The sequence below is a fragment of the Mustela lutreola genome, chromosome 1, assembly GCF_030435805.1.
Source record: "Mustela lutreola isolate mMusLut2 chromosome 1, mMusLut2.pri, whole genome shotgun sequence".
In the NCBI taxonomy this organism is placed as follows: Eukaryota; Metazoa; Chordata; class Mammalia; order Carnivora; family Mustelidae; genus Mustela; species Mustela lutreola.
Window position 1 is genome coordinate 24,379,182 of NC_081290.1, and position 20,036 is coordinate 24,399,217.

General features: G+C 43.2%; 1 long non-coding RNA gene across 1 annotated transcript; it reads left to right on the forward strand.

Annotated features, from left to right (window-relative positions):
• Positions 1 to 6,765: 6,765 nt before the first annotated feature.
• LOC131819213 (uncharacterized) lies at positions 6,766 to 19,397 on the forward strand. The gene is made up of 4 exons (XR_009349095.1): positions 6,766 to 7,011; positions 12,752 to 12,821; positions 16,944 to 16,982; positions 19,170 to 19,397. It is a non-coding gene; the product is annotated as an uncharacterized LOC131819213 (long non-coding RNA).
• Positions 19,398 to 20,036: the final 639 nt, after the last annotated feature.

The window sequence follows — 20,036 nt, forward strand, 5'->3', positions numbered from 1 at the left end:
GGAGTGTTTTCCCGAAGTCCGGCTTCCTGGCTGCCGGGCTTGGCGCCCAAACTAGGGGCTGAGCCCAAGAAGGTGCCGCGCAGGCCCCTTCCCCTGACGATCAGATCGTCAACCCGCGGGGGGTTCCCACAACCACGCGCCTGATTGGAGTCGCCTGCGCACCTGCACCTCTCCGTGTTACGACGTCACCAGAGTCAGAAGGACTCGGCTGGGGCAGCGGAGTGCCGGGGATCCACCTCTATCAGGTGCGGAGGCTCTGGGGCGCCCAAGGGGAAATATGGCAGCGGCGGGGTTTCGCGGGCCGCGCTGCCAGCTCCCGTTCTTTCCTCATCGTTATCGTTGCTCTCCCAGCTCTTGCTTCTCTACGCAGGCGTCTGCCTCTCTGCTTTCAGACCGATTTCTCTTTTTTCCTGTCTGTTCTGTATTCAAGGGGCTGGTCCCTGGGAACTACATGCCCTGGACTCCTTCGCCAACTGGAACGCGGTTAGGTTCCGCCGAAGGGTGGCCCTGCCATGGTGTGGAGCAGAGGGAAGAGAGATTTCCCCGCCTCCCTCTCTGCTTTGGGTGGTGAGGGTCTGGGAGGTGCCAGCCAGCCCCACGCGGTTCCTTCTCCTGCTGGGGGCCCTGGCACGGCTTCTGGCAGTGCACCCTTTGCCTTTTATGCCTCCAAGGGTGTAGATACTCTTTGCTATTGCTAATCTCTGGGTTGCTTCAGTGCCCCCATTTGGCTTTTGTAGTAATGGGCTTCAGTGCCCCCATTTGGCCTTTGTAGTAATGAGTTCTTGATACTAAATTCCCTCTATGGAACTACCTGGAATGGGTACTATTTTCCTGACTAGGCTCTAATTGCTTCCCCATCCCTCCCAGGGGCTAAAAGGGGAACTCAGGGGTCTCCCAGGGGATGAAGTCTTACTTAAACTACTCAAGATATTTGTCATCTCAGAAGGCAGGGGGGGATCTGGGCTCCATGACATAAATGTGGACAGAAAGTTCTATTTTATTCCTCGACCGTAGGCTCTTGCCAAAAACCCTTCATATGATGTGGAAACAAACATTGGTCTGTATTAGATTAAACCAAGAGATTACTGCATTCAAGAATTTTTGCCCTACAAAAATGGCAATTTCACATGACTCTGCTTAATAGAAAAAGAAGCAGATAAGAAACACAAGTAAACTGTCCCTTATGATTTACAGCCAATAATAAAGCTAATATTTACTGTGTGTTTACCATGTGCAAGGAGAACTCATCCATGACTCCTAAGTGTTTTGTGTATATTGAATCATTTAATCTTCAAAACAGCCAAGCAAGATCAATACAATTTCCCCCATCTTATGGATTAAGCATGGTGAGGTTAAGTAACTTGCCCAAGGTCACACAGTGAGTGGCAGGGTTAGGACTGGAAGCCTCAACCATTACACTATACATTGTCTTGAAGTATATGTTCTTAAATTCATTTAACAGAGAAGGAAGCTGAGAAACAGATTAGTTGGATAACTTGGTCTAAGACACACAGCTGGGAATGTGCTGTGGTGGCATTTGAACCCAGGGCCATCCTTAAACGCTTCCTCCCCTCCATAGCCAGCCTCTCCAGGTTGTCCTGTGAGGTCTCTAACACTTCACCTCACTGGGTTGGTTATCTTGTCTTTGCCCACAAAAAATAGTAATGTGCATGTTTCAACATATTCTACCCTCACATCAGTCTTACTGCATTCATTGAGATTCCCTCATTGTGATGCCTGGGGACCTTGTGTGTGTATGTGTGTGTGGCCAATTCAGGAAGACCCCTGACATAAGGGATCTGAGTGTCTTTTTCCACTGATAATGCTACGCAGGCTCACTTCTATACTCACTTCCTCTACATACCCCTTTAAAAACTGGGTATTTAATAATGACCTTGTTCACGTGGTTTATGAGCATGTTTATGTTATACAAGCATACTTTGGAGATATTGTAGGTTTGGTTCCAGACCACCACAATAAAGCCAGCCCCTCGCTTTAACAATAAAGCGAGTCAAATGAGTTTTTTGGTTTCCCAGTGGATATGAAAGTTATATTTACACTATTCTGCACTTTAGTAAGTGTGCAGTAGCATTATGTCTAAAAAAAAGTACATTGTTAAAAGTTACCTTATTAAAAATTTAAAAAATACTTTACTGCTAAAAAGTGCTAGCCATCATCTGGGCTTTCAGCGAGCTGTAATCATGGACCACAGATCACTGTAACAAATATGATAATGAGGAAGTTTGAGGTATTGTGAGAATGACTGAAATGTGATACAGGGACATGACGTGAGCAACTGCTGTTGGAAAAAAGGTACCAATAGACTTGCTCGGTGCAGGGTTGCCACAAACCTTCAATTTGTAAAAAGCACATTGTCTGTTAAGCACAATAAAGGAAAACACAATAAAATGAGAAATGACTGTATTCGCATAGTGCCAAGAAACACAGCCATTATTTATCTGAACAGTATACTTCTTGTCTGTTTTGTGGCAATGCCAGGAGAGTCTCTAGGGTATTTCTGTCCCAAGATCCTGCAACCCAGGTAGGAGGTTAATACCATCTACGTTAACAGCGAGGGGTTGTAGTATTTAAGTTAGCCACAAGAGGGCTCTATTTCTTTATCCCATAGATAACATAACACTAACAGCTTTTGGGGCCACAGATGTGAAATGCTATTCTGGACACAGTAATTAAACCACATTTAGTGCAATTTACCAAAAATAAGCAAAATGGTTTGTTTGGTGGAATAAGAAATTCTGTCATTTCTTTAACCTCCAAATACAAAGAGGGAAACCTTTTAATAAAACGAATTTGTTTTCCAGCATGCATTCACAGGGATTTCTCCCGTTCCTATTTAGATGGTGGCATTTGAAAAGCAGTAATTTCATATTAAATTCTCTTAAAAATATCTCCCTCCTTTTTAATTTTTTTAAAACTAAGGGTCCTAATAAATTTTTCTGAAGATTTGATAGTAAATGGAACATCAAATAATCTTGAGCTTCCTTCTAATGCTGGGTATCATTCAGGCTCCAGTCAGGAAAACTAAAACCACAGTAGAGACAAATGGTAGCTACACTTGTGATGAGCAGAACATAATGCAGAATAGTGAATCACTATATTGCACACCTGAAATGAGTGTAACATTGTGTGTCAATTCTACTTCAGTAAGAAAATTTCTTTAAACCCACATTTGATATTTCAGCAGAGGGAGTTTAATATGGAGAACTGACCGCACAGGTGTGAGAGGGCTGAAGGAACAAAAAGATGACCATCGACGTCATCAACGTTATTACCTCTGGAAGTAGCAGCTGTTCATAGGGATGAGGAAGCTAAGGGAAGCAGGTGGTCTTATTAAATCTTAGACACTCGGGGGAAGGGATTTTGTGCTGATCCCTCTGAGAGGTGCAAAGAGGCTTCTCTTGGCAAAGCTGAAAGTCAATGCCAGGGCAAAGGGTCCTAATGAGGCAAAGAGAGGTAAGTCCCCACTCGGTGGAAGTGATGGCCTTTTTTTTTTTTTTTGGCCTTTCCCAATTGATTTTTTTTTTTAAATTTCTTTTCAGCGTAACAGTATTCATTGTTTTTGTACCACACCCAGTGCTCCATGCAATATGTGCCCTCCTTAATACCCACCACCTGGCTCCCCCAACCTCCCACCCCCCGCCCCTTCAAGATCCTCAGGTTGTTTTTCAGAGTCCATAGTCTCTCATGGTTGACTCTAGTGGCCCCTATTGGCAGGACATAACCGGAAGCCAACAATCAAAAAGGTTATGGACCCCACAACCACTGTGCAGAATGTATAAAGGTAGCTTCTGAGCACAGTTCACTCCCTTGGTCACTGAGCTACTAAATATACTATCTCCGTATATTTGAAATTCTGTATAAAATAATAACTTTTTGCCTTGGCTGTAGATGTTACCAATTTCCATTACGTTTTACTACGGGACACAGAGGTTCTAAGAAATCCCACAGAGAATCCCTTGGATTTCAAAAAGACTTCCCGTGTAATAGAAATCCGACATCCCTTAGTAATGGCGATCTACCAGTACAGTAACCGCTGCCCTCCACCAACAAGGCTAGGAGCTCCACCAGGCAGACCAGCAGTCTCAACACTCAAACTGGTGGATCAGTGTTTATGTCAACTGGTGGAAGCATTTCTCCATTAAGAAATCAGACCTCAGAACCAGAGGAGCCCCAGGTTGCAGGGCCAGAGAGCAAACGTTTTGTGGGTGGATATTAGGTGACATAGTGAGAGAAGCCACTCCCACCTCCACCTTTGATTCTTGGACTCATGTCACAATTTTTTTCCCTCTGCAGATTGAGTTCCTTGGTCAGAAGCAATGCTATGTGGAATTCTATGCATGTGAATAAGGCATTATGCAAATTTGATGGTGGGAAGCTCTGTTAAGCAGGGGTTTTATAATAGCCAATACTCATCTTGGCAGAGAAAAACCCATTGGTCGGCCATGTCCTAAAAATCTAGATCTGCCCTCTATCCTGCCCTTCCCCTCTTCCAGATTTTCTTCTTTGCTTCAAGGTGAGGTTTTCTGTTTATTTGAGGACAAATACTATATGGGCCAGGAGACTGACAGTGAGTTAGGTTTTCACTATGCCTACATTTTAACTTGTGTCTCTGTCTAGAGGAAAATGACAAAGGACAGTGGGGTGGAGGTCACACACGCATTTGGAGGCAAATATGTTCCCCTGAAAACAGCTTGACCTCAATCTCAGTATTTATGTTCCTAAGCAGAATGATTTCATGAAGAATGGTTATTCTACACTTACACACATTCAATTATGATTTACATTTGTGTTTACTCTGAGGAGGAAGGATGCGGTGTAAATACATTGTTTTAACTCAGAAGGACTGAGAACATAAGCAATTTTCCCTCCATATGTTTAACATTGTCATGGCAGCATTGTTTCTGTTTAATGTTAGTTTCAAGCTGGTGATACCTTCTGATATTGGTGATACCAATATAAGATCCAGTAGTAACCCTGACTTGTATTTTTATAAGCATTTAAAGAGCTGAAAGCTCACTCTACCACTGAACATTTTCAAGCTGTAATGACAAGGACTAATTCCCAAGGGGAGGTAGATTTGAGAAGACACAGTCCCTAAGTACCAATCTAATCCCAGATGGTCACTTGGTTTCCTGCAGAACAAAGACTCATCTCCTCTCCCTCAGCTTTGGTTGATTTGACTTTTTCCCATTTCAGTAGCTTGTTTTGTGGTCAAATTCTCATCACCCTTCTCTACTATGGAAATAAGAAAGTTGAACTATTTTTTAAATACACATAATCATGAATTTTTTTTTTTTTTTACAAAAATGCAGCGAGGACCTACTTTATACCAAGAATTGAGGTTAGGTAATGGGTGTACTGCTGTTATAAGTGTTCTTACAGGTCAGGCCAGTTTTAGTGGCCCCATAGGATAGGATCACAGTAGCTGGGACAGAAGGACATTCCCCTGGTTCCTCTGCTCATGGGAATCCCAGCCTCCTCCTAATCCCTCTTGCTGGTCTGGAGTCTTCTGTGGGGTGTGTAGTCTTCCTCTCCCTGTCCTCTCTAGGGTTTTGTACCTTGCATGGCTGAGAATCCACCCTTTGTGACCTCACTCCTGGGGACTATGTAAGCTATACACTGGTAAGCACCAAATGTTGAAACCAGAAATCCTGGATCTGTTGTCAGATTCAAAGGGTAAAGGCCATGCCAGAAATAGGAAACCACGCTAATGAGGTCAGGAGCCTGGTGAAATGAAGAGCAAAAGTCAGAGATCTTACCTTGCACAGGGCCTGGAGACAGGGCTACCACCCAGAATTCTTCAAGGGAGCAGCTCCCACATGCTCCCTTCACATAAATCACTATATGATGGACACTCCTTCCAACTGCGTACTGCCCAACTGGCGCAGTAGCGGAAGTAACATCCTCCACATCAAGATGGAACAGGCACACCAGCTTCTTCCTCATCTCTCCTTTGTCTGCCTCATGAGGGTACTGCACACCTTCCCATGTCAATGGTCTTATCCCCTCTTAGAAGCACCGTTGTGCTTAACCCTTGATTTTATATAGAATCTAGTGATAACTACACTGTATTTATCTCAGACTTATTAAAACGGTGTATCTTCCTGGAAGAAGGCAGTCTGACCATTTCCCCCTTTGTGGAGCACTCAGTAGTCCTCCACACCTGTTCCAGCTCAGAGCCCCCTTCACCCTGACCCTCAACAATTACCTTTCCCTGGTGAGTGCTGTTCTCATCTGCTACACGTCTAAAATACCAGACTAACATCAGCTCCCCAGGCCTTCAGAATTTCCCCCTCCATATCAGCACTCAACTTCTGGTTGTGTGTATTTCCCATGGGATATTTGACTCCTCAGGGGGCAGATTCCTCTAACCCTTTATTTTGGTCCTAGAATAGTTGTTAGGCCTGCTCACAATTATGTCATCCTTTCAGGCTCATGGTAGGATTCCACTTACCCACTCTCTTTGAAGTTCCATGTGGCGTAGGACTGGTTTGGTCAATGAAATGGATGCAGATTTCCAGGCAGAGAGTCTAGGAGCCAGGGCATGATGCACTGTGCCCTTTCACCTGATGAATGACTAAGAAAGCACATGTCATGGTCATGCCAGCCTTCTCTGCATCCCTGAATGACTATAATGCATAAGCCTGCCTGAAACCCTTGCTGGAAATGTAACATCAGCAAGAAATAAATGTGGGTTGTGATAAGAAACTGAAATTTTGAGGTTGTTTGTTGTTGCAGCTGATGCAAGGTCTTCAAATGTCTGGAGTTGCACTGAGTACACACACTCTAGGCCTTCACACTCTACCCTCTACTAAACCAAGATGCTAATCCAGAAAAGAGCTGGGGTGAAGGCTACAGTAATTATCATTTCCTAAAACCAGTGTTGAGATTCACCGTTATGACCTCCACCATCTTGAAAGAGATCAACGGGCGTGTCTTGGATTCCATGATTTGCCACAGTGATGTGACTGCAGCGAGGGAGAAAAGAAGGTAAGTGGCCCACTGGATTGCAGAGCTGGCTGTTTCTAGAACAGCTAATCCCTCACCAAAGGGCTTTAGTGGTTTATCTGAGCCAGAACAGTAGGAATCTGGCTCACTCTCTGGAATCACAAGAGCAAACATCATTCCTGAGTGCAGACTCATTTCAACAGAGCCAAAACTGGAGAGCGTAACTGTGCTCAGGGACCCTTGTTTGTCACTGGTTCCCACTGCTCCCAGCCTTCACTTTCTCTTGGTTCCTGGATGGAGCATAGGACAGACTCAGCCCAGTTGTGGGATTTTTGTGATGTATGACTAACGGCATGTGTTTGGTTAAAATTGTTAAGTTGGCAAATTTGATTCCCATCCTTAGCCTCTGACTATAACCCTCCCTCCCCCATACTGAGACTCCTTCTGGCAAAGTTGGCTATCAAACAGCTTCTCTTGAACTGGTGTCAGCAGATAAGTACTTCCACAAACAGCATTTTGAATCTCTTCACTGTGTGCCTCATGTGAGAGGCACTGGGGACAGAGAGAGGGTAAGGAAATGTCAGTGACTTATGGTCTCGTGCTGGGTTGGCAAATTACAGCCCATGGGCCAAATCCAGCCTGTGGCAGGTTTTGTAAATAAAGTTTCCTGGGATGCAGCCATGCCCATTTGCTAACACACTGTTTGGGGCTGCTTTGGGGCTGTATCTGCAGAGGTAAATAGTTGCAACAGAAACTGCACAGTCCACATGGTCTCAAGTATGTACTATCTGTCCCATGCCAGAAAGTTTGGCAACCCCTGTCTAGCAGACTATTAGCTGTTCTAGGGGAGTTAGCATTTTTTTTGGCAACTCTGAGACTCAAGGGAATGATGCTAATAGTGGAGGTTCAGGCAAATAAGAAGCTATTTTGAAGGAGGAATTCACTTCTAGTTGCAGTCAAAGTATACCCCACAGACAGTTGTCTTCTCTGTCAATCCAGGATAGTGGACTGCCTTTTCCAAATCCCTGCACAGAACTGCAAGCACCAGGAAGAAGAGATAGTTCTCTCGGCTGGGTCTGGCCCCCATGGAGGAGATCTAGAGCATAACTTCCCTGTGGTTCCAGGAGCACCCAGCTCAGCTCTGTGCACAGACACAAGCTAACTTTGACTTCTTTTACTCCTCTGGGTTTTCTGATGACAAGAGAGTGAGTTTTATGCAAGCCCCAGAAAAGGTCTTCAGTACTCCCTTTCTCTCCAGAGGCATCAATAAAGGGGTTTCAATGGAGAACTTCGAGAGAGCCCATCAATTTCTAAGCTAAGGAAAAATGGGGAAAGCTGAGTTGGCCTCAGGTCAGGAAGCCTATTTGCCAGACTATATCCATTCCCTATGTAAGAGGATGGCTGCCCACTGAAATGCCCAGCACTCTCAATGGTGGAGGAGAACACTGGCCATGGTTCCAGGGCCCAAGCAAGTTTCTCTGTGAGCAGAACCAGTCTTCTAAGAAACTTGGGGACTTGCTCATACTCCGATAATGGAGCCGAGACTGAAACCTCTGCCCATGAATGTGGGTCATGCAGCTGAAAGCTATACCTCATGGGGAGCCAGCCAGCTGGGCCCTGGGACATGCCTCCTCCCAAGGCTGCAAATGACACATTGGGCTGGAGTCAGGCTGAGGAGGAAACTTTCTCAGTCTGTGATGGCAACCTCAATGGAGAAGAAAGAAAATCTTGTGGGGCTTCAGAACCCTTCTTCTTCCTCTGGCGTTGTCGTGGAAACTCAGTCATCTCAGCAAACACGGGCAGAGTGTCTGGTGAGCAATGCAGTTTCCCAGTAGAAAGCTACCAGAGATGCAAAGTTGTCTAGTTGTGGCTGCATTGCTTTCAGAACCATGAAGCAGAGAGAGTGGAATCTATAAAAGGAAGTCAATCCCGGAGTTTGGAGAAAGACGTATCTAGGTTTAAATCTCAACTCCACCACTTATTAGCTATATGGCTTTGGTTATATTTATTCATTCATCCAGCAAACATTAATTGGAGGCTGACTATAAACCAGTGTCCTGCTAAATGCCAAGGACACAGAGTGGACCAACATAGAGGAGATGACTTTTCTTGCTTTTGTAGAATTTACATATTCTAATGGAGGAAAACAGACAATAAGCATGTATACATATAAATTTAAAAAAATACTACTAGAGATTGGTAGAGGCTATGAAAGACATAGAGTAATGCTAACAGTGACTTAGAGCAGTAGCTCTTTAAGAACAAGTAGTTAGGGAGCCTTCTTGGAGAGGGTAGGTTTTGAATGGAGACCTAGGGAAGGAGGTGGTCAGGTGACCATTTGGAGGAAGAGGGTTCTAGAAAAGGGAACTATTGGTGCAAAGGTCTGCTCACACGAGTCTCTGAGTTTCAATTTCTTTGTCTGTAAATGGGAAATAATTTGCTTAATGGGATTGCTGTAAAGGTTCAGTGATATATACTGCATCTAAAGTACTTAACTCAAAGCATAGTACTAGGGTTAAATGCTCTTTAACATTACTAAATACATAAAATCACAAGGTGCAGTTAATTCTGAGAGCGTGGGGTGAGTGCCGAGTCATGAAGGACTAACATTTGCCTCTTACCTTGCAGAATGGAAAAGGCTTGGGTAAATAGGTCAGGTCTTTCAGCTGGTAGCTTCTATCTTCCCAGGAGCTTCCTTTTCAGATCCTGACCACACTTCATCATAATAACATGAATATGTTTCTTTACTCCAATCTGTAAATTACACAGAAGTAGGGATTTCTTGGGGTTTTTTCCCCCATCATTCTACTTCAGTGTTTAAATGAGATAATGCATGCCAAACATGTAGCATAGTCTTCCGTATGTGAGTGAATAAATGAATGAATCAATGAATGGATAGTGGGAAGGACGTTAAGGTAGTAAGTACAGCATGAAGTAGAGTCTGTCTGGGAACTAGTAATGGACCAGCAAAGAATGAATGTGGAATCCAGAAAGAGTGACCCTCCTAGTCAGAGAGAACTCTTCCTGCCTGACTACCTTTGAACTAGGATATGATATTTTCTCTTGCCTTCAGACTCCAACCCAAACATCAGCTCTTCCTAAGCCTCAAGCCCACTACCCCCCAACTGGAAACACACCTTTCATCTTTCTTGGGGCTCAGGCATTCAGATCAAACTGTGACTACACCATCAGCTGTCCTGGGGTTCTACCTTGCTGACTCACCTTGCAGATCTTGGGACTGGCCAGCCTGCATAATCAAGGGAGCTGATTCCTTATAAAAAGGAATCAGTTATCTATCCATATATCCTATTGGTTCTGTTTCCCTGGAGAAGCCTGGCTAACACAAAAGCCCATCCTAAGGGATCTACTTTAATTTAATCATCCCTTTAAAGACCCTATCTTCAAATACAGCCACATCCTGAGGTATTAGGGATTAGGGCATCAACATCTTATGTGAGAGGAGGCACACAATCCCACCAGTAACAGTGAGCAAATAATCCATTCTTTGCTCAAGCCATTGTTAACTGCAACTGAGAATGTATTAACTGCTCACACCAGGTGTGGATTCCACATACCAGATTTGATGATCCATGAGGTGTCTTGCTGTATTTCCATGGTAGTATGTTAAAATGTCTTCCGTCTTTGATGAGTTATTTAATATTTAATATGTGGACTTGGGGGAAAGGAAATCTCAAAAGGGTGTCGCTTTGGCGACTGACTTTTGGGGCGATTGCCAACCATGCTTCAATTTGTCCCTTGCCAGCTAACCCTAAAATAACACCATGCACCCCTGACGTGAAAGTCATCCCAAATCTGGAGTCATCATCTGGGCTTTGGGGTGACGAAGGGGAGGTTCAGCAGCCATGGAGAGGTAGCTCTCTTAGCCAAACTTACTGACATATCCCTATGCATGCCTTCCAGCCAATGTCAGCTGCTAATCTGTATGAATTAATGCAGTAATAATTGGGCCGTATTCAGCAAGCACTAATTTCTTTCACTACATCAAATCAAGCCTCACGATTGTTTCGAAATAAACACGCCATCCCCAGAATGCTGAATCCCTGCACCGGCAGCTGGGTTCTGAATGGGTCTGGAAAGGTCCAGGGAGCAGGCTGGGTTACCGAATGGTGGGACTCAGATTCCTGAGTGCGTGAGACCTGATTGAGCCCAACCACATTTTATTTATTTATTTTTAAAGATTTTATTTATGTGACAGACAGAGATCACAAGTAGGCAGAGAAGCAGGAGAGAGAGAGGAGGAAGCAGGCTCCCTGTTGAGCAGAGAGCCTGATGCAGGGCTCGATTCCAGGACCCTGGGATCATGACCTGAGCCAAAGGCAGAGGCTTTAACCCACTGAGCCACCCAGACGCCCCCCCACCCCAACCACATTTTAAAGGATGAGAGGAAGTCAAGCTTTGATTCTGGCCAGTATCCAAGGAGAGCTCACCCAGGAGCATTCTTCGGGTTTTCTGCCTTCTTTAGACACCTCCAGCTCAACAGAATGCAGAGTCTGCCTGGCTGCTGCTCCACGTGCCTCGGTAAGGGGACCCTTGCAGTGCCACTGCAGTGAAAGTCTCCGAGAGAGAGACTCTTTCAAAGACTCTCGGGTCCGGACTGCAGGTAAACCTCAGAGGAAGTGTCTAACAGACTCTTAACAAGCGAGAAAACAGGAAAACCGAAGAGAGAGAGAGAGAGAGAGACTGGGGGTCCGTGAACAGGAGATGCTTTTCTTTGCTCTGCCTGCAGGAGGGGAAGAAGGAGAAAGAACAAGGTCTAGAAAGATGATAAGGAAGCAGGGCAAGGGCTGGTGAGTTACGCCAGAAGATGCGCTGCTTCTCCACGAGATTTTTAGCGATCGATCGATTGGTGGGAACTTCAGATGTCTGCTCCATCCCTGGGCAGGGCGTTAAGCAAAATCCTGAAGGTCAACATTGCAGGCTCTCTTCTCTTCTCTCTCTCCTACATACTCATAATCATGAGCCCCTCCTCTGTGCCAGGCCCCGTGCTGGGCCCTGGGGACACAGCAGACAGAGCTCCTCTCTCCCCTCCCTCTGTTCCTATCCCTTCTCCCCCCCCCCCCCCTCCGTCTCTTCATCTTTCCTCCTCCCTGCTTCCCGGACGCCCTGTTCCCTCCCTCTTGCTCCTCTTCTCCCCCCTTCGGTGTTTGCTGCCTGGCACCCCCACTCCTGATGAGCTGCTTATCTATCCACAAGCTTAGAATGTCAGAGCCTAGAAAGCTTCTTTAGATTTCTCTTCTCTTCCCTTCTGTCCTTATCCTGTCAGTCAGGATGAAAGAAATTACGTGGTGTAAGTCTGTACATTTCTCTGTGATCCGGCTTCCCGGCCTGAGAGCTGCCTGCGAGCTGCCACATCACCTGGGTCTGGGTTCAGACACAAACTGTAGGGGTTCTGGGAAATAGGTGCCACTGTGCCCCCAACGCTCCACACTTCTAGGTCATGACTGAAAAGCAGAAAGGAAGCTGTAAATCAAAGCTCCAAGGACATTGCTTATGGCAATGGTGGTAATGAACCAGAACCCAAAACATGACGAGACTCTGCAGTCATCTTTCAGTTTCTGGAGCAACACTGCTGCCTATGGTGTGCAGGTCACACTCTGTACAATGTGCCTGGCTGAGAGGGCAGCTTACCAAGGGGCCAAGCTGTATGTTTTTGTACAGAGCTGTGTCTGTCCCATCCAAAGGGGTCCCTTGTTATGTACTTGGCTGTTGGCTGTTGGGGCCGCTCTTGCTTACAGAGCCTATCTCTTTGAAATCCTCACAGGGACACAGGTTTATGCCAGTGCTGGTCAGGCGTATCGATGACAAGATAACAAATGGACTAACTTTTTAAAGTAGGTATTTTTTTAAAATATTGTTCTGTGAAGTGTGTTTTAGAATTATTGTAAATTTAATGCCCTCTCTTGTGCCTTTTGCATGTAAAAAGTATATAATAATAACTATATATATTATGTAACCTGAATAATTAAAAGTATAGTAACTCCCATTTATGTGAACTTTCTCGGTTCCTGGTACTATACTGGGTGCCTATATATTTTGTTCCACAATTCTTCCTTCCCTGCCTGCCTCTACTGTAGTTCATTGTGGGTGGAATATTCTTCCTGCTCCACTGACTTGGGACTTAGCCATAACATATTTTGGGCAACAGAACTGGGCAGAAATAACACTGTGCCAGTTACTTATAGCTGAAGATATAAGAGACATGGTGAGGTTCTGCCAGCCCTCTTGAGGTTCCATCCTCCACCACAAGAGGAACCTGCCCCCAGGTAATTTTTGTTCTTTGACCTGAAACCATGACATGTGGAGCACAACTGAACCTGACCCGGAGCTCAGAGTCTAGCCAAGTTCAAACACAGCTGAGTACTGCCAAAGCACAGTGAACAGACTCATGAACATGAAGTAGATGTACACTGTTTCAAGTCATGAAGAATTGGGGGTTGCTTGTTACATGGCGTTATCAATGACAGGAACACTTACAGTGCCTGATGGTTTTCTTTTTTCTTCCTCTTTTTTAAAATTCTTGTGATCATTCTTTAAAGTGTGTGTTTCTATTTTATGTAAAAGAAAACCAAGGCTCTTAGAGGTTGAATAACTTATTTAAGTTAATAACAATTATTAACATATTAGCCAGTACTAATATCCAGCTCCATTTGATTCCAAGTTCCTCATACTGTGTTCAGAATATTAATGCTGTGTTCCCTCTAGAGATCCTTAACCAGCAAAAATGACATAATTATAGTCAATAAGTTTGTGTTCTATTTAGGCACTAGGGCCAATGGATTTAATTTTGCAAGATTGCATTCAAACTGTCTCTCTGCTCAACTGTCAATTCCACACAACATTATTTTAAGCAGAATCCATCCTTCCTTTCCCCTTTACCCACCCCAAACTTCCTGTTTTTTAAATCTTCAATAGTTTTAAAGGTTCTAAATGTGATTCCTATTTCTCGAGGCCGAGATGACCAGAGGCTGAGGTAGAGTTTAACTTGGCATCTTGTTTGTTGTCAGTATGATAAGCCAGAACCAGATGCAGATCACTGAACTGAAGGATGACTTCTGTCTCCTGATAGCAATTTAGGCAGAAAAAAACAAAAAACAAAAAACAAAGCCCTTTGATGTATTGTTCAGTGAAAAAAGCAAGGTGTAGAACAATGTGTATTATACATTATTATTTGTGTGTTTGAGAAGCATGTGCATGTATGAATGTCTATAGTCTCCATAGGATTTCTTCAGAAGAATACCCTAGAAGCTGACAATGGTTCTGCCTCTGATAAGGGAACTTAGTGGTTGGTGGGGGACAGGGATGCAAAGAGAATTATTTTTCCCTGGGTATTCCTTTAAAGCTTTCTAAATCAGTGTGCATGACTAATCAAAATAATGGAAAGATTTTTTTAAAGAAGAAAGCATACCTTCTTCGTTCTACCCCCATTTTTCACAACAGTCAGGCTATATCTCCTAGGTTTCAGATCCCATGACTTTTTAAAAAGACTTGGAAGGAGGAGCTGGCCCAAGAGGAGAAGGGCCTTTATGCCATGTTCTCTTCCCTGTATAGTTGAGGTGGTGCCAGATAAACATCTTCAAAGTCTCTAGAGACAGCAGAGGCAAAACGAAGGGGCATAAGCTGGAGCCCATTGGCTTCCACAAGTGAAAGTGATCAGCTGTTTTCTTAAAAACAAGACATCCCCCCAAAATGTCCTCTGATCTTGCTCTGAGTTACACTATGAACGTGCCAAAAGTCAAAGACCTTAGATTTCCACCTGAAAGACAAGGATGTTTTTCCGTTAAATTCTAATCATATCACTAGAGTTTATCAATTGTTTCAATAAACAGACATCTATGTCCATTCATTAAAAAAAAAAAAAAAACCACAAGGTAAATAAATCAACTTTCAAATCATGTCCTTCTGCAAACACCAGCTGCACCGGAAAAGGAAGGCAGCCTGCTAGCAGGCTCTCAGTGCAGGGCTGGGCTGGAGCTGTCCACATGCATGCCCAGAGCCTGTTAATGTGTCCTACAGCCCACAGGAAAGAACCTCAGCGGAAAACAAGAAGGCAGAACAATTGTGTGAACTTACCTCCCCTTCTTACTCTCTAAACATCTGGCTCCTGCATGTGTCAGCATGCATCAGATCCTTGATTTGAGCATGCTCTGGGGTTATTGATACGGAAAATCTCCACCTGGGTGAGGAGCGGGGTGTGGACCGGCTACCTCTTCATTAAAGAACGATTAGCACAGACTCAGTTTTTGTCGCAAAATAGTGGAGCAGGTTGGTTATAAGCCATGTTTCTGAAATGGCCCAGCTCTGTCTCTGCCAACTCTTTATGGAGTGAATACAACAAAAGCTGGAAGCCAAGAGACAGTAAGGAGAGCCCTTATGATTAGGGCTATAGAAAAAAACAAAACACGCAAGACGCCATCTTGGTATTGGCTAGCCATGGGGAAAATCTCTGCTGTTTAACATAATGCATTTATAAACACAGATGTCAGGGATGAAACAAGTTTATTTTTATAGTTCCGCATCTTAGGTTTCCCCAGTTGATTCCTTTTCTTATCTACTTCTACGTCGGAATGGGCAAACAGGATTCAAGTGATGCATTTGGATGGCTTGCTTCCCAGAATTGTGTCTCTAATCATTAATGGGACACTTAATTCCACCTGTGGACATGGCAGATTTGTGATCATCACAACTGTCCCCACGGTCATGCTCCTTGTCTGATTTCACTGGGATACTTTGAGTACAAACCTCCTGAGGTTATTTCAATGGCAGCTAAAAATCAGTTTGGTTGTGGTATTGCCTGGAGATTGATCAGCTATTAGGTTTCTGTGTCTGTTATAATTTTAAGTATCTGCCTAATTTTTAAGTACTTAGAGCCACTTAAATTTGGTTAGGCTGCAGGCTTAATTTGCAAGCAGAGCATGATGACTGCAGACCACATGCAAAGCTTGCGGGGCACTTTTTCCGCTTCTCTTTTGCACCTCTCTCATTAGCACCTGCTCCCTTGGCTGGGTGGGTGAGCCTAGGAAATAAGGGGCAATGACAGTGCCACTGAGCCAGTGGCACCAAAAGGAAATCCAACAAGGCTCAGGGTAAAGTCCTGTGTTTAGGCTATAAAAAAGAAATCAGTCACACAATTTTAGATTGGGAGAGACTGAGTCAGCAGCCACATACATGAAAGAGATTTGAGAGTTTAGTTAACTGCAAGCTAATTTTTTTAAAAAATTAAACATCATACACTTCCAGTGTATCAACAAGCACTGCTCTAAATATTTTACAAATGTTAACTCTTTTCATTTCACAGCAACTTAATAAGGTAAGTATGATCATTAGACCCAATTATCAAATGGAGAACTGAGGCATGAAGAGAATACATAAATTGTGTCTAGTAACATAGCTAGAAAGGGTTAGAACCATAATTCAGATTCATGCTGTCTGGCTCCAGACTCTATGCTCTTAATGCTGAACCTTGGTGTAAGGCAGTAGTGGGTGTAACTGGTAGAAAATAAATTTGGAGTAGGTTTTGTTTAATGCTGTTACTAACTGAAGCTCATTAAAAGAAAATTGTGAAGATCAAAGCTTCTCTTAAAAGAAAACTAGATGTCCAAAAATTTCAAATGTTTCAAATAACAGTGAACAAAGTGAAATTCTAGAACCTTAAAAACAATTAATATTATCTTTATAAAGTTGATATAATGATGTTATACCCATAATTTTGTGATCATTTTGGTGGAAACTATCAACTATTTGGTAGAAATATCAGGGTAATGTTCCAAGTCAAATTAACCTTCTGGGTCTTCAGTCTCATTTGTCCAATGTGTGAAATGAGCTCAATAATTTCCTAATCTTTTCACATTTTAAAAATTCTAATATTCTCCCAAATGATCTTTCAGGCCAATCATGAATTTATTTATTCAGTCATGGAAATGGCATTTTTCTAAGCATTTCCTTTTTTTTACAAGGCATCCTGCTGGCATCATGGAGAATGGTGAGATGAGAAGGTAAGCCTTGCACTATAATGCAAACCCATCGAAGTTCTCGGACAAAGTATTGGTTTGTGTTCTTAGCTGCAGAAACATTATCACTCTACCTGCTTTGTATAAGGAAGGATTTGGTAGGGGGATTTTAAATATTCACAGAATCTTTGGAAAAGCTAGAGGGATAATTTCTGGACTGATGCTCTTAGAACCCTAAAGCCACCCTCGAGAACTGGCCTGACCCAGATGCCTTGCACTGATTCTAGAACCAGTTGGATGTCTTCCTCTGTCTACAACAGCAAAATGGGTGTTCCATGCTCCTCTTGTTTCCATAACTCACTTCCAAGTCAAATCCTGTCATAGGTAGATAGGATTGGAAGAAACTGAATAATGGTAGTGCTTTGCAAGGGGACAGGTTATGTGGGAAAAATCAACTTTGGGAGGATTCTATTTGAGATAGGCAGTATCCATGCTTTGGGGAACTATCGAAATGTAGAAAGGGTGTTTAAGAGTTTTTTGGCAGCCATGAATAGCAAATGTCTGCTACAGGTATTTCTCTCAGTTCAGCAATGGGAAGGCTGTTATTTAAGAATAATGTTGAGTTATGTTTGTTTGAGATATTTACAACTGAAAATTAATCCTTATTATGATGGTAGTGGTGGTGAGGATGATGGTGGTGGTGATTATTCATTGAGGATTTTTCAATATTTTAGCCACTGTTTTCCATATTATAGTGGAAATACTATTTTATGTTTCGGTGGAGTAGACCCTCTTTAGCTGTCAAGAAAACCTATGACTAAGGCTTAAGTCATTCAGCATATTCATTCCCTGGCCATCCCTGGATGGGCATTTGAAGGTCCTAAGATCAATGAGTGTCAGTCTTAGGATTTTTATTTTATTGTTGGACTGGAACATAGGAAAATGGGGTCTATGTTTCTTGACTGCCATCTTGACACCATGTGGATCCTTGAACAAAGCCAAAAAAAGGAGAGTAGAGCTAGAATTGGAGAAAGATCAAGTTTTGGTGACAGTATTTGAGCTCCTGGATCAAACTACTGCTATAATTGGCATACCTTCCAAATTTACATTTAAGTCAACAAATTCCCCCATTTCTCTTTAAACTACACAAGTCTTGTTTTCTGTGATTTCTTTCCAAAGTTGTCTTAATTTCTACATATACATTAATCCTTTAATTCTCAAAAAATATCCTATCACATTTCATAGATGAGGACCCAAAGGCTCAAAAAGATTAGTACCTTGCACAAAGTAACAAAACTTGTCCACATGACTTCAAAGCACAGGTCCTTAACCTCTTGTGTTATGGGAGGGTATTGGAGAGTACTGGGTGGGTGGTAGCACTGTGATTTAAAGTTTGAAAAGCATACCTTATGGACTAATAGTAAGCTATTCTGGATGTCAGGGAAGCACCTTACATTTCCTTTATATACCCTGCAATGACTAGATGTACATACTGTGCAGACTGGCTCTCAGAATGCACTGCTTGCTTACTGAGTGAACTGGCAGAGAAGGGAATGGAATGCTTCCAGTCTGGGAGGATAAGAGAGACAGATTAGCAATCTCCACCTGTATGAAGGAACATTATATAAATGACAAGGACATCAAGCATATATAACCATGGCTAGAGAACAAGGGTACGTGTGGGGGTGTCTGTGTTGCAGGAAGATGAACAAAGTTTTAACATCAAACAGGACCTTCTACTCTTAATGCTATGCAAGACTACAGACTCATTTTCTGGAAATATTAAAGAAAGAACAATATAATGATCTTCCTGGCCTACTGATATTTCCCTAACCGCAAATGCTCTTTCATGTTTTCACTGCATGTGCCATTCCCTCTGCTAGGAAAGTACTTCCCACTCCTTGTTTGTCTAGCAAACTCTTACTCATCCTTTAGATTTAGCTCAGATGCCTCCTTCTCAGGGAAGCCCTCACTGAACTATTACCTTTGTCTCAACTCCTGCTTCCTCCATCTCCCCACAGCATCTCATGTGTACCTACATTAGACCTTAACACACTTTATTTCAACAATTTGTCCTACTTTTCAAATATAAATCAAGGGGCACATTTTATTTCTCCTGGTATTCGTTGCTCCTTACATAATGCCTGCAACTCTAGGTGATCTTGCAAATCCTGCTAAGAAAGTCCTTCCTCCGTATCTTTCTCTCAAACTCTTTTCCTGTTTGTCTTTCAGAATGCTGCATAGAAATCACCTCCTTGGGAAGCCTTCCTTGACCTCCAAAGCTGGCTTACAATGTTTTCCCTGTGTAGTCCCCAAAGCAACTAACACATATGTAATGATTAAGAGAGTAGGTGTCAGTGTCTGATTGACTGAACTTGAATCCCAGGTCTGCCATTTCATAGCAGGTTCCTAACCCTGCTATGCTTTGGTTTACACATCTATAAAACAGGAATAATAATAAAAAATAATATGCCTCATAGACATTGTGAGAGAGAGGGTGAAGTCTGAGAGGAAACAAGCTGCAGTAGAACCACAAATATTAACTGAGGACTGACCATGTGGAAGACACTGTTCTGGGCACATCAGCAGGGAATGAAACAAAGATTCCTGTATTGTGGCATCATTTACATGGCACCTTACAGTGGTGTGAGAGAGTAACCAGCATAGAGATGGCATGACATACAATAACTAATCTAAATTAGTAAATCACATGGTATATTAGACAGTGATAACTACTATGGATGAAAAATAAAGTGAAAAGGTGAAGGCACTGGAGGGGGCATGTGTGCTTTGCCAGTTTGGGAAGGAAGGTCTTCCTGAAAAGATAACAAGCGGTTAAAGACTTGAAGGAAATGGGTGAGAGAGCCATATATGCATATGGGAACACAGAAGGGAATAGCAAATGCAAGGACCCTGAGACAAGAGCATTTTGGGTATTCAGGGAACAGTAAAAAGGACAGAATGGCAAACATGGAGTGAGTGAGAGTCCTGCAATGGGAGAGTGCTCTGTGGTTGTAAATAAACCATTGTGAAACGTAATGACTTAATAATCATATTTTGTTTATGTAGCTTCAATTTGAGCAGGGCATGGTGAGGATG